This window comes from Phyllobates terribilis, unplaced genomic scaffold, assembly GCF_046119375.1.
Source record: "Phyllobates terribilis strain yellow unplaced genomic scaffold, ASM4611937v1 Scaffold_8__6_contigs__length_399053987, whole genome shotgun sequence".
Classification (NCBI taxonomy): Eukaryota; Metazoa; Chordata; class Amphibia; order Anura; family Dendrobatidae; genus Phyllobates; species Phyllobates terribilis.
In genome coordinates this window covers 334962156-334976554 of record NW_027362768.1, presented here as the reverse complement: position 1 = coordinate 334976554, position 14399 = coordinate 334962156, and the positions used below count along the sequence as shown (strand labels likewise).

The 14399-nt window shown below is 38.1% G+C and overlaps 1 protein-coding gene across 2 annotated transcripts in view; it reads right to left on the bottom strand.

The window, feature by feature from the left end:
- Positions 1-3489: 3489 nt before the first annotated feature.
- Positions 3490-14399, bottom strand: part of PTPRG (protein tyrosine phosphatase receptor type G) — a 595254-nt gene continuing 584344 nt past the window's right edge. For both annotated transcript variants that reach the window (XM_073644646.1, XM_073644647.1), the window contains one exon: positions 3490-14399. This exon is cut by the window's right edge and continues 285 nt beyond it. The gene's annotated coding sequence lies outside the window, so the exon portion shown is untranslated.

Here is a 14399-nt window from a genome sequence, read left to right as displayed (position 1 = left end):
CACGACCAAAGTAACTTCTCCCTGAGCAGCGCTGACAGGCTGCATGGCATAGGGAGTTGCTGCTTTCTATGCCATGCATGCGATCAGGCTGCATAAAGTGAAAGTCCCATAGTGGGACAATGTGAACAAGTAATAAAAATGTCAGAAAGTGAAAAAAAAAAATTGTAAAAATATATATAAAAAAAAAAAAATAAATAAAAAAATATATATATTGTACCCATAAATAAATAATCTTAGGAAAAAAAAAACAAACAAACCAATAAAAGTACACATATTTGGTATCGCCGCGTCTGGATCAACCTGACCTATAAAACTGTCCCACTAGTTAACCCTTTTAGTGAACACTGTAAAAAAAAAAAAAAAAAAAAAAAAAAAGAAACATAAACTATGTTTTATCATCATACAGCCAAACAAAAAATGGAATAAAACGCGATCAAAAAGATGAATGTAAATAAAAATGGTACCACTGAAAACATCATCTTTTCCCGCAAAAAAACTAGCCACCATACAGCTCCAACAACAGAAAAATAAGAGTTATAGCTCTCAGAATAAAGCGATGCAAAAACAATTCTTTTTTCTATAAAATAGTTTTTATTGTGTAAAAGCGACAAAATATATTAAAAAAGAAAAAAAAATGCGGTACCGCTGCAAACGTACTGACCCGAAGAATAAAGCTACCTTATCAATTTTACCACACGCAGAACGGCATAAAAATAAAAAAAAACATTCCTGAATTGTTGGCTTTTGTTTATTCTGCCTCCCAAAAATCGGAATAGAAAGCGATCAAAAAATGTCATTTGCCCGAAAATGATACCGATAAAAACATCAACTTGTCCCGCAAAAAACAAGCTGTCACATGACTCTGTCCGCCGAAATATGAAAAAATTATAGCTCTCAAAATATGGCGGTGCAAAAACTAGTCTTTGCAAAAAAATGTGTCTTTTAGTGTGTGACAGCTGACAATCATAAAAACCCGATATGATTCTGGCATCGCTGTAATTGCACCGACCCGAAGAATAAAGTCGTCTAATCACTTATACCGCATGAGGAACGCCGTCAAAAATAAACTTTAGGGTTAGGGTTGTGCTAGGGTTTGGGTTAATGTTGGGCTAGGGCTAGGGTTGGGGCTAGGGTTGGGATTTTTTCAGAAGTAAAGAAAAAAAAAATGACGACGATATGGTGACTAGTGAACGCAAGTACTCGCTACTTGAGTTTGCATCAGGTGCTTGGGTATGCACAGAGTATGGCGGGTGCTCGAGTGACATGCTCGAGTCTCCTCCCCATATGTTTTGCAGCTGTTATACAGCCAAAAAAACCTTGCAAGGATTGCCTACCATGCACGAGCGATCCCTGCATGTTTTTTTTTGGGTGTCTACTAAAAAAAACATGCGGGGCAGGGACTCGAGCATATCACATGAGCACCCGCGATATTGGTGCATACCCTAGTACCTGATGCAAACTCAAGTAGCGAGCACTTGCACTCAAGACTAATGACAACTTATTCAATATGATGACCTAATGTTATCAAATTCAGTGTCGTACCTCTGGGTTCAAAATGTTCACTATACCTCTTGATAAAATTCTGGAGGGGTGTAGCTTCCAAAATGGAGTCACTGGGGGGAGGGTGGGGTGGTTTCCACTATTTAGGCACATCAGGGACTCCCCAAACGCAACCTGTTACCCTTGTGAAAATGCAAAATTGGGGGCTGAAAAACATTTTTGTTGAAAAAATGTGAAAATGTTATTTTTACGGTTCAATGTTATAAACTTCTGTGAAGCACCTGGGGGTTCAGGGTGCTCACCACACATCTAGATAAGTTCCCTAAGGGGTCTAGTTTCCAAAATGGTGTCACTTGTGGGGGTTTCCACAGTTAAGGCACATCAGGGGCACATCCGCTAATTATTCAAGCAAATTTTACATTCAAAAAGTCAAATGGTGCTCCTACCCTTCCGAACTCTGCCGTGCATCCAAACAGTGGTTTTCCCCCACATATGGGGTATCGGCTTACTCAGGAGAAATTGCACAACAAACTGCATGGTGCAATTTCTCCTGTTACCCTTATGAAAATGCAAAATTGGGGGCTGAAAAACATTTTTGCTGGAAAAATGTGAAAATTTTATTTTTACGGCTCAATGTTATAAACTTCTGTGAAGCACCTGGGGGTTCAAGGTGCTCACCATACATCTAGATAAGTTCCCTAAGGGGTCTAGTTTCCTAAATGGGGTCACTTGTGGGGGGTTTCCACTGTTTAGGCACATCAGGGGCTCCCCAAACGCAACATGGTGTCCGCTAATTATTCAAGCAAATTTTACATTCAAAAAGTCAAATGGCGCTCCTTCCCTTCTGAACCCTGCCATGCACCCAGTGGTTTTTCTTCATATATGGGGTATCTGCGTGCTCTGAGGAAATTGCACAAATTTTGGGGTCCATTTTTTCCTGTTATCCCTGCAAAAATAAAAAAATTTGGGTCTAAAGTAACATTTTTGTGAAAAAAGTTAAATGTTCATTTTTTTCTTCCACATTCCAAAAATTCCTGTGAAGCACCTGAAGGGTTAATAAACTTCTTGAATGTGGTTTTGAGCACCTTGAGGGGTGCAGTTTTTAGAATGGTGTCACTTTTGGGTATTTCTGTCATAAAGGCCCCTCAAAGTCACGTCAAATGTGATGTGGTCTCTAAAAAATGGTTTTGTAAATTTTGTTGTTAAAATGAGAAATCGCTGGTCAAATTTTAACTCTTATAGCTCCCTACTAAAAAAAAAATGTTCCAAAATTGTGCTGATGTAAAGCAGACATGTGGGAAATGTTACTTATTTACTATTGTGTGTGACATATCTCTCTGATTTAAGGGCATAAAAATTTAAATTTTGAAAATTTTCGCCAAATTTCCGATTTTTTCACAAATAAACGCAAGTGATATCGAAGAAATTTTACCACTATCATGAAGTACAATATGTCACGAAAAAACAATCTCAGAATCAGGGGGATCCGTTGAAGCGTTCCAGAGTAATTACCTCATAAAGTGACAGTGGTCAGAATTGTAAAAATTGGTCTGGTCATTATCGTGCAAACCTCCTTCGGGGGTAAAGGGGTTAAAATAAGCTCTGGAGGCAGATTCTCAGGGAGATCTATGTCCGGCATATAGATCATAATATGTAAATGTTAGGAAAAAGGTGGATTTCTCAGGAATAAGACATCAGATTACAGACATCGAGGTATAGTTTTCCTAAATTTTCTATGACCTGCATGCCCATGCAGACAGCTAAGGAGGGTTGATCCTATTGACAGATTCCCTTTAATGGATGGGCAGCACTTTGAAATAGTGAAGAAAGAATGTATTTATGCACCCATGCAATGACAATTTGTGTTTGTAATGGTTATAGAAATAAACACATTAAAATATGACTTGGTAAACTTTAGAGGAAATTTCTACGTTTTCTTGTTTTAAAAGGCACATTGTACAGATTGTAAAGATTCCAGGAAAAAACAAATTTACATCAAAAACCATACTTTATTTAATGTATCGCAATACAATTTACATATTAAATAACACTATAATATGATTTGATATTATTTTAGAGTGAACAAAAAAAGCAAAACAATTCAAGTTACAAAAAGTTTAGAAAAGAAAATTTTTTAAATCGACACCATGATGAGATAAATCTAGTCGATGACTGATGCTTCATTCCTATTGCACCTATAGGTAACCATAAACCAAATAGAAAATCCAACTTCCACAAACACTGGCCCTCATTAAAGGTTTTTTTTTTTTTTTTCTTTTTTTATTCTTCAAGGTGATTTCAATGTTAAATATCTTATGTGCACTACAATAAGAAAGAAAATGTGGGGCAAAAAACTAGAAAAAAAAATAGCTTTATATGAAAATATAAAATCCTATGATTTATATACCATAGATACAAAGTTTTCAGAAGCAAGAAAATTATTTACACTTGTAATGAATTTTTCCGCTTTAGTAAATGTGAAGGAAAAGAATGATCACGTGAAAGTGTAGCGCTCTAGATTAAGAAATAATGGCTGTATACTATATTCAAATACAAGTCACTACCCCAAATGTTGGGGAGATGCGACATTTTATAAAAGTTTATATCTCCTTAGTTGGAGATTTCTTGTTTTTTTTTTTTTCCTAAAACTTTTTTTTTTTTTTTTTTAAACATTTTTATATAATTTTTCATTTTTTATTTAATTACATTTGGTAGAAAATGTGTCCCGTTTTGTAAATAATAAAATCATGAGACGGAGAGTCATTTTCCACATTAGCAACATTTCGGGGAAAATTGGTTTGCAGACAAAGCAATACTTTACCACAGTGGATTACGGTAGAATAAAAAAATTCAAAAAGTGAACGAAAAAAAAAACAAACTGAGGAAGGGAAATAAAAATAAGAGGTTATCTACTGTCCAAAAAAATAAAAACATACTGATATTTGCGAGTAAATTTTAAAACTTTACAATGCAAAATCTCTTTGGTAACCTGGGTAGTTTCGACAAATTTAGATTTTTCTTTAATTAGATGAATTATGTTTCACATCTTCATTTTGGCAACTTATTATGACCAATGTATGTACTTTCTCCAAATTGATTATACTTCAGTTGTATATAAATATTGAAAAACCTGATTAACATGTAACCCATTAGTTGACCAAAAATAAAATTAATTAATAAAAGAGACTTTTGAAGCTAAGCATGAACACAACACAAGGATATTATCCCATTCGAAAGTACCAAATCAATGTTTGACCACATTTGGACCTCCACCGTATGAATACATAACACAACACCTATGTAATGTTGGCTTCATATTATGTCAATACTCTCCATCGGGGGTGGGTTACCTATTTATGCCAAAAAGCATTAGTCAGAAAACTTATTGATTTACTTTAATGAGACAGAGTCCAAAGGATGAAAATTTGGACTCTGCTTGATCTTCTTTACAGTGGTGTTTGTTCTTTTTTTGCAGGATACAATAGCTTGATAGACTATGCTTTTGTGTTCCGCCAAAAAGACAAACACCGCCACTACGGAGGTCAAACTGGGTCCAAGGATTCGTCTTTTGGACTTCATTTGCTTGATTTAAGTGAATGGATATGTCAGGGGACACCCTTCATACCATTTTCAGGTATTAAGACTGTAGCACCTCAACCAAATACTCAGAGGAGAATATTAGCCTAATGTGAATGACTTTTTGGTTTCATACATTAATTTTCCCTTAAAGACTGGCATGTTTCATTGCATGCAGTATTATAGAAATGTTAGAAATATTGGTTCTAGGGACAATCTAGGTCCATAATATACCCCAATAGAATCAGGTACATATAGCTTTCTCTACTTTTTTTTTCGTTTAAGCAACTTCCTATAGACCCTTGTAATTTGGGATTTATGGCAAGGCTAAACCTGTATTGTTCTAGTCCTAAGTCAGCAGGACTTCATTAGTTGATTGTCTGAAGTCCATGTCTTGTAATAACTTTTTAGATCTGGTTAACGCCTATTGTGTTTTTTTGAAAACAAAAATGTAGATTGTTCGACATGGTCAGGTCTTACGAATGACTTCAACTTTAAAAGCTGGATGTAAATTTTAGATTGGTCAGGAAGTTGGGTATTTTAAATCATTTTTAGGCAGAAGAGTTATCTAATAAGGTGAAACTTTTAAAAGTTATTTTCCTTTAAAAATAAGCCCTTTACAAATGGAAGTCAACTTCTTTAATCATTGGTGTTTAGCGGCCACTGGTTCTAGGTTCTCCCTGCCTCAACGCATGTAAAACTGATCTGAAGCTTCTCTTTTTGATGTCCATATACCCTAATATTACACATGCCCAGAGATTAACTTGTGAAATTAACATTGGAAGGGGCCATCTCTTTAGGCTTAGTATCCATAATTAGATATTTCAGTCATAGGATATTAAACCTCTCTGAATGACCAGTTCTTTGATAAGACCACCTCTAATCCAGACCAGATTTTTCACAATTGGTTCTTTAATCCCCTCAAGTCCTATGTGTATGCATGTCTTCATGAGGTCCACCACTCTAAACTATTTTTCATTGTAAGTTTAGGTGGTCATCTCAAAGTTTTCACTTTGTCACCTCTTAAAGACCATAAATTTCAAAATTTAGTAATGTATAGAATTTATTTACAAAGCTGGAAATAAATATTTCCATGTATAATATAGATTCATTGATGGTACATATGTTTTTTTGTAGGTTAACAAGCAATATCCTGTTTTAAAAGTCAAAAATGGATGGTGATTGATGCTATATATTATGAATTATAATGTAATGCCACGATATCTAGAAAAAGTGTGTATTTTTTTTTTGAAGAATTATAAAATATTGACTTGCCAGGACAATGTTGATATGTAAATGGGTAGAAGCCTGGAGATAACCCAAGGTCCCCATTAGGTATGAAGGGGACTCGTAGATGTTTGGGTTTAACCAAACTTTAGTCCAAAGTTCGATTCGGGTACCAGAACTCTACCCAAACCCAATAAAAGTCATTGTGGACCCAAACTTTGGTTCTGTAAAATGGTCATAGTAAGGGCTTGGAGGCTGCCAAAGGAAGCAGAGTACCCCCACAGTGTCTCTCTCTCTCTGAATGCTAAAACAGACTTCCGGGAGAAGTCAGAGTTGGGAGTTCAGCTCCGAACTATACAGTTTGGGTTTGCTCATCTCTAGTCCTCATAAATTTATAATGAAAAACAAATTGTACAGATGACTCTGGTATTACAAATCCGACCTACTGAATTCTATCTAGGAATCCATTTTTTTACGTGATGATACTAAAGTTTTAATATTTACTGTAACCTTACAGAAATCATAATTATTTTGGAATATGATGGCACTATATAAGCAAAGCATAATAATTTCTGCAGGAATTATTATTAGAAATAATATGTGGTATTTGAGCAATCTGTGTAGTCCTGTTAATAGAAAGTTGTTTTTTCGTCAAGTTGATTTTTTTGTCATCTGTGCTCAATAATGGATCACGTCTCCAAGTTCACGTGGAATTGGTGGTTACTTTGGCATGTGGCAAGAGAGGCAAATGATGCTTGTTATGTTATTTTATGCCATTTTCTTTCAATGATCTTGGGAAATCCCTTAATGGAAGAGCTGTATCAAATCTAGTGTACCGGAAAATCTGAGCATTTGCGTAAATAACAATATTTTATTTTTCTAAATAGGCCTCTGAGCTTGAATTTGGTTAGATAAGGATAACTCTTCCACTTCTTACTTAAGCTGGCCATGAATATGAAAGACTTGTTGGCTGACAGCTCTCTCCCAACTTCCCCATACACGTGAGCACTTGGCCAAGCGGTCATGCACTTTCAATGGTGAGAGAAGCAAAGGCTGCTGTTAGACACCCCTGGCAGGTATTTAGCTCTCCAGAAAACCAAAGGATGGGTAATTAAATTTAACTGCTCTTCTCACCTCAATTATCTGTTGGGGGAGAGTCGTGAGGCTCCATACACATCAGATAGTTGGTGGTTGGGTTTACTAGTTGTTCAACCAATATGTTGGGGGGCCTTTACATTAGCTTCAGAAATTACCTTAATTATGTTTCAATAGTCTACAATGGTCAAATCTGTGAAACAGATGGCTAGATTAAGCCTAGTTTTGGGGCCACTAAGCACTGGGCAGACAGTCATGCATTGATGCAAAGTTCTACATATGCTGAAGTTAGGTGACCAAAACAAAGTTCTCGCTCATGTAATAATAGTGTGAGGCAATGTCCTCTAATCTGAGGCTTTCCAAATCTTACTATTGGAAATGTAGTTTGGCATCAGCTAAAGGGTCAGAAGTTGAAGGCCACTGGCGCAAAAAACAGATCTAAATACCCTCTACTCCAGTGGTCTCCAACCTATGGTTCGTTGAAGTATAGACAAGAGGTTCTCTCGACAGATCTGCTAAGCATGGTTAATGGGAATTCTGTGACTATCAAGAGTATGAGTGACACTTATTGACTCCCTAAAAATGTTCCCACTTCCCCTGTAGGCAGCAGGTGCACCTCAGAATAAGAGACACAAGACACGGTCAATCATTTCCAAATAGTATGGTATATAAAATCAGATTATCACCATTACACCTTGACATGGTATCCAATAAGCAATAGAAATGGTTGTATTGGGTACAATCATAAATGTATACATCAGAACATGGTATATTTCAGAAGTCACATTGAAACAAACTCTTATACATTCAAGGCCATCTCCTTAAAACCAAGGTCAGTGGTTAATAATAATAACAGTTTATGAAAGACTACTTCCCCCTGAGTCACTGGTGAATTCATTTAATAAAGTTGGCATAAATCGGGTCACTTCTTGACATGAACCTTCACTTTAAAATATATATTGCGGAACTTTATCATCAACCTTTATTCTCTAACGAATATTGTTGCTAGAGATTAGCAAAAATTTGCTTGTCCATGTAATCAATAAATGCATTTCCTATTACGGAAATATATTTGAGGTGTTTTCAACAATGGAGCTCTAAATATGGGTTTCCGCCTCTTGTCTAAAAGGGGTTGTCTAGAAAGGCACGTCCGATGTCCCATTCCAGTGTTCAGGTGACAGAAGAACTTCATATCCCGCCTGAGAGCACCGGAGCATTTTTTTAAATTTAATTTTAACAAATATTTTCTGTAATTTTTTTTAAACAAACAGTCAGCACAAAATGACCATTCAAACCAAGCACAGACTCTGTGCACCCTCAGCATGACCAAGCAGTTCATTGCACCCCTATTTGGTTTTCCACCTACTGATATAAACTGATGTAAAACTAAAGCTGTCAATTAGAGATGAGCGAACCCGAACTGCAAAGTTCAGGGTTCGCACCAGACCCGTGCTGAACTCCGAACACTGACTTCTCCTTGAAGTCCATTTTACAGTTCGGGGAGGAGAGAGATTTTTTCCAGCTCCAAAGTTCTGGCCCCCATTGATTTCTATAGGGTTCAGGTTCAAGTTCGGGTACAGTTCTGGTAGCCAAACCGAACTTTGGACTAAAGCTCGGTCGAACATGAACTTCCACGTGTCCACTCATCCCTACTGTCAATTAAAGAGTAGTGTTGAGCGAGTATGTTCTGTTAACCCTTTCGCCGAGTACGCTCGGGCCGAGCACCGAGTATTTATAGCTGCTCGGTGATATGCTTGAATCACTCCCTTGTGCATGATTTGCGACTGTTAGACATTCCTCCCATGTAATAAAACTGTCTATTTCTTACACATTCCTCACATGTAATAAAGCTGTCAAACAGTTGCAAATCATGCACACGGGAGGGATTCAACCATATCACCGAGCAGCTATAAATACTCGGAGCTCGGCCCGAGCGTACTCGGACAGAACATACTCGCTCAACACTATTAAAGAGGAGTGGTGGACAAACAAGTAGGTGGGAAAGTGCACTGAACAGTTTGGTCACTTCTAGGGTATACCGAGGGTATACCGAGCACCTGTGCTTGGTTTGAATAGTAATTTTGCGCTGACAGTTGGAGGACTTGAGCTCAGATCTTTTTTCAACCCATTGTTTGGTAACATGAATTAGTCCTCGTTTAGAAGAGCGCATAATCTGTCAATGTGCATTCTGTGTGTGTTACAGACCTAGTATAGCCCATTTTATAAAGGTGCAAAAGAATAGATAGTAACTAGTGTTGAGCGAGCATGCTCGTTACTCGAGATTTACGAGCATGCTCAGGGGTTTTCTGAGTATTTGCGGAGTGCTTGAATGTTATGTTTGAATCACTCCATGTCCATGATTTGCGACTGTTTGACAGCTTTAATACATATGAGGAATGCCTAACAGTCGCAAATCATGTACACACCGTGGCTCAAACATAACATTTGAACTCCCGAGCATGCGCACCGAAAGGGTTAACAGAACACGTTCGCTCATCACTAATCGTAATACTTGAGAAATTATTATCGCAGCATGCATTACTTTGGTTTACGGACCAGAATAATAGATGAAATGTATAAGGTAGCTCCCTGCACCTGTCTACAATGTGGATAAGCCCAAAGAGCCTAGTCATGTCTGCAATTTACAATTTGCAATTTTTTGATATAGCCGTCTAAACCCTGGCCTTTCTGCAAGTAACCTATATATTTTTTGTATCCTGTAGTCCAGGGTTCCCCAACTCCAGTCCTCAAGGCCCACCAACAGGTCATGTTTTAAGGATTTCATTAATATTGCACAGGTGATAATTACATCACCTATACAGGCAATAATTCCATCACCTGTGCCATACTAAGGAAATCCTGAAAACCTGACCTGTTGGTGGGCCTTGAGGACTGGAGTTGGGGAACCCTGCTGTAGTCCATCAATAAATTCCAAACTACAAGCGGGCAACTCTGTGGTTTATAGTATTACTGAATGCCCTATTTTACGGTCAAGGTGGAATAGTAAGGGAGTGTTCCTTCTACAATCATCATCAGTCTTATCTTTGTTATTCCACAGATCTCTTAGTAATTTTAGGGGATAGAATAAATCTACACAGGTATTTTCATTTACATAGCACCAAGGCATTATCACTAGTATCGGGTAAGGATGAGTGGACCGGTGGAAGTTCGGGTTCTGGAATCCTACCTGAACTTTTTTCCAAAGTTCGGGTCAGGTACCAGAACAGTACCTGAACTTCAACCCTATTGAAAACAATGGGGACCAGAACTCTGGAGCTGAAAAAAATTCTCTCTGCAATGATCTTACCCCGGAATATTGAAATGGACTTCCAGGGAACGTCTGTGATCAGCGTTTAGCACCGGACACCAACTATACAGTATGAACCCCGAACTTGCAAGTTTGGGTTCGCTAATCTCTAGTATCGGAACTAATCCTTTTAGCATATGAGAGGAGGTGGTGAAAAAAAAAAAAGACTAAAGTTAATGGATTGTCTTATCTCCAAAACTCTCTACAGTCAAATATTTTACACTATAGGCCCAATTCTTCAAAGCTTTTACACTTGAATGGGGCAAAGAGCTTTGAAAAGTTGCATAATTTTAGTGCAACTGGCAGCTGCGGTAACATTTTCCAACTTTTGGCGTTGTCATGCTATTTTAGCCCAGCTCCGACAAAGTAGGCTGAGCTGGGGTGGTACGGGGGTGTCGCAACCACTGATCATCAAATTCATGATGAGTGGTGGTTAGCAACGCCACAAATCTTACTCCAGCAGGAGTTGGAGGCGAGGTGTACGCCTCTTGTCAGACACTCTTAATTCATAGTTGTCCTCAATGCGTTTATTATAGTAGAGTCTTATTAAAGCAACCCTCCCTCCCTGTCATCGAAAGTTGACTATGCATGAAAAATGTAAAGTAATTTAAGTGGTGCCTTCTATCTTTTTACCTCCTGCTACATCCTCCACTGAGACCAAAGAACTGGTGTTCCTGCATCCAAGATGGCCACCACAGGGGCATCGGAAGCGGTGGGAAGTATAAACAGTCTCCATAGCACAAGAAAGGCAAGGAAGCATGACTCAGACTTCCAGTTGTGCTCCACATGCCACTGCGGAGGCCATCCTTGATGCAGGAAGACCGAAAACCCATTTTCAGTGGAGGAGTCAGCAGAAAGTCACTGAGGAGGGCGACTATAGAACGCACATGCAGTCACATTTCACGGCCAGAGGGGAAGATTGATATAAGTGAATGTAGCTGAGCTGTAATATCAGATCCTGATATAGACTGATTGGTGTTTCTGGAACAAAAAAAAAATGGTCTTTTCAGAATATTTTTTTTGTATAGAACAATCAGCAACTCCAACTGAGGGCACAATTCTATTAATTGAAAGGAAGCAGTGGATGACGCAATCATCATCCTATAACTTTGTTTTGTCACAAGTCACAGACATTCCTCTTCCAATGTGTGAACAGCTCATTTTTACCCTTAGGGGGGTGATTGATAATTTCATGTAAGCAAATTGACCTGAGCTGTAACACCAGACAAAGGTTATGGGAGTGGCGAAACCTCTAGAAGAAAACAAAATTCTGGACAGACTAAGTTACAGCATCAGTCAGGAATTTTCACATTTAAAGGGAACATGTCATGTTTAACTTGTTGCATGATAGATCAGCATGTTCAAGAGCAAGAGGAGCAGAACATATTGATTTACAGGTTTGTGGAGAAAGATTCCATATAACTTGTATTCTTTCTATCGAAATCCTGTTCATTCTGAGCTTAGAAGTCTAGTGGGTGATTCTAGTCAGTTATTGACAGATATTTCTGTATGAGGCCCACCCACTGGACTTCTGAGCCCCGGATGGGTAGAGATTTAAATGAATAATTTAGAATATACTGAATATTTTCCAAAGAACTATATCAATATGCTCTGCTCCATAATATGCTGCTGACAGATCAAACTACTTTTATAATTCAACAGTTTCCCTTTAAAAGAGGTTGTCCAGTTGCTGGGAAAATAAACCTAGAAGGGCTCTGGCTTATAGGTTTATGTAAATTAGTTTTAATGGATAGGATATGAGTATAACTAGCCATCTCTACAATGAAAATGGGAACATTTAATTGTTAACGGTGGTAAGATCTTGCCTATCTAGCATGCAATAAAGTGACCAAAACCAGCTGATTTTGGCAGATGCCGCTGACCAAAAAAAAAATCAGGACAACTCAATGGCACGCGTCATAGGAGGATTAAGCATGTTAGGTTTTTTTTTTTATAGTTGCCCATTAATTATAAACCTATTTTCCATGCGCCAAGAACTCCTCATGTCGGAAAAATCAAAGGACAGATTAAAAGTTTAATATAGTCATAGACGTCGTAATTTCTACATGTCAGATTGTAAATCCACCAGTGAAGAATAGAGCCTCTTGAATCACTGAAGAGCAATTTTATTCATTAGAGTTGAGGGAAAAGATTTTCAAGACTTTTGAACAGCAGCCAAGAACTAGATCCCTGCGAACTTCCTCCTAAATGCAACCATCCTTGGCGCCTCTATGAATTAGTTGGCATTAGAGATGAGCAGATCGATTCTAGAGGAGTCCAGGCTAGTATTCCTGGTGGCTAGATGGGGGTCTCATGAACCTCTTACTTTCCTGCCTCCACTTTTGATTAGCTAGGGCTGGCGAGATGTCATCTGTGTGTGATGTGCACAAATGATGTTGCTCTTGCCTCGGCTAATCAAAAGCTACGCCAGAAAGTAAGACATTCGCAAGCCACCAGGTACCACTGGCCTGGATGCTAAACCGGCATCATGCAAGTCAATCCATTCATCTCTAGATGGCACAAAGTTATGTATGCATCACGCTACCAAAAAAAGTGCCCGATAGCCTTACTATTCAAAACAGGTGCCTGGGAAGCTGGCAGGTAGGAGGTTTGCTTGTCTCTAATCTAATCAGACCACCGATGTGGCCACTCGATGGACATGATCCTAGTCCAGTGTCAGGCTGAAGAACATTGGGCCAACCAGAGGATTTTATTCTGAGGGCCCACCTTTCTACGCCACTCAAGAGCCCGATAGTGCAAACCTTGCAGCTGCTCCTGAAGGAGAAACCAGGGCCAACCGGAGGTTTCTCCGATTCTCTGGTGGGCCAGTCCAACCCTGTCCTAGTCTATCTTTTTGCTAAACTCTACTATTAATACATTACTATTACAAGTAGTACAACAATCCTATTACCTTGGTCTACTGCCGACAGCACATTTCAACTAGACATGCCAGTTTTGAAACACGACTCTCAAAGTCCCTAGATTTTGCCCTGCATTAAACATTTAGAAAAACCAAAGTCGAAATTTGATAAAAATAAGTTTATCGTATTGAATAATGAATTAAACAGAGTTGTTGCTACAAACGAAAAAAAACAAAAAAACAATGGAATTGCTCATTTGGGATCACAAAAGTAGTAAATACAAATTACATAAAAATTAAAAAAACCAAAACCCCACCCAAATAGCAGATAACAAAATGTTGTGTGTGAAAGACCAATGTGAACCTAAATCTTATGAGTGATGATGTGCAAGTGGAATGCATGGGACGGTGTCCTGGACAAAAGGGCTGTACAACATAATAATGTGCTATCAACTTAAATAACAGTGTGTGCAAAGAAAGGAAGTGGTCACCCCATTTTCAAAATGGCAGTCATGTAATGGATGACATATTTGAAAATGCAAAATGGGGTCAAGAAGGGCTTTAAAAACACTTTTTTTTACGAGTTATGTATATATATATATATATAAAAAAAAAATAATTCATCAAAAGTCAAGATAAAAGATCATGAGTTGGATCTAGGGAATGTCATCTTGCTGGGCTTTGCTATGTTCTAGGGCGGTATAGGCAGTAACACTGATCATATAGTGCAAACTAGACTGAGTTTTCACTGTGTGAAATGAACAGAGGTGCAAATGCTCAGTAGGATACCATTAAGACATAAAATGGCAAAAATAAATATCAAAACTTTTATCA